This window comes from Octopus bimaculoides, chromosome 18 (genome assembly GCF_001194135.2).
Source record: "Octopus bimaculoides isolate UCB-OBI-ISO-001 chromosome 18, ASM119413v2, whole genome shotgun sequence".
Classification (NCBI taxonomy): domain Eukaryota; kingdom Metazoa; phylum Mollusca; class Cephalopoda; order Octopoda; family Octopodidae; genus Octopus; species Octopus bimaculoides.
This window is the reverse complement of record NC_068998.1, coordinates 44,556,051-44,557,279: the sequence shown is the minus strand read 5'-3', so window position 1 is coordinate 44,557,279 and position 1,229 is coordinate 44,556,051.

Below are 1,229 nucleotides of genomic sequence, written 5' to 3'. Positions count from 1 at the left end.
TATATATATATATATATATATATATATATATATATATGTAAATACATATATATACACACACATATATATGCATATATATGTACACACATATATATATGCTTATATATATATATATATATATATAATTTTGCTATTACGCAAGAGAGTTAGGAACCAAGACTCGGAAGAGAGACTGGAAACATATATAAAGTGCACCGATTGTGAACCACATGTATACACATGAGCATATTTACATGTATAAACAGTCAAACAGGCAATCACATCATATTTAAAACTGTCAAAAAGGGATAGCTGGCTTGTGATGAGTTTCAGAAAAGTATTTAATTGAACATTCACACACACAGATATATATATATAAGTGTCTGTGTGTGTGTGTGTGTGTGTGTGAAAGAGAGAGAGAGAGAGGGGGGAAGAGAGAGCAAGAGGGTGGTAGGAGAATAAAGAAGTGAACATATTTTCATTATCTTAGTTTACTTGAATTGTTATCGTTGTTGTGCTCCCATAGAATATTAAACAGTCTACCTGAAAAGAAAACAATCATTTATGTATTTGTATGTTTCTACATGTGTATGAGTGTGTGTGTATAGATACACAAACAAACACAGAGGTGTGTGTGTGTATATATATATATATATATACACACATATATATTTATATTTGTACATATATACACATACTTGCTGCTATCTACATCTCTTTCTCTCTCTCTCTTCTTACACACACACACACACACACACACACATATACACATATATAAATATATATATATATCTGAATGTGTGTATGTGTGTGTGCATGTGTCTATATGGAATATATATATATGTGTATGTGTGTGTATAAAGGTAGAGGTTGACAGAGACACGGTGAAAAATAGATACACAAAATGCATACATGGCTGTGAATAAGGATATCACACACATGCATTCAATTAAGTGTAAATGCATATATTTGTACAGGCATACACACGTTTTCATTTTAATGATCAATTTGTTTTTTTAATGTTATCATGAAAACAGATACACATGTGTTTTCACACTCTTACAAACTTACTAACATGTGCTTAACCATGCATATGCATACACACACAAACTGTTACACAAACACTCTCACATCCTCACACACATCTACACACACACACATATATCAACCATTTAATGTACAATTTTTGTAAACTGTCATGAAGACAGTTCCAAATCTATTTACTCACACGTGTGTATATCTATACACAC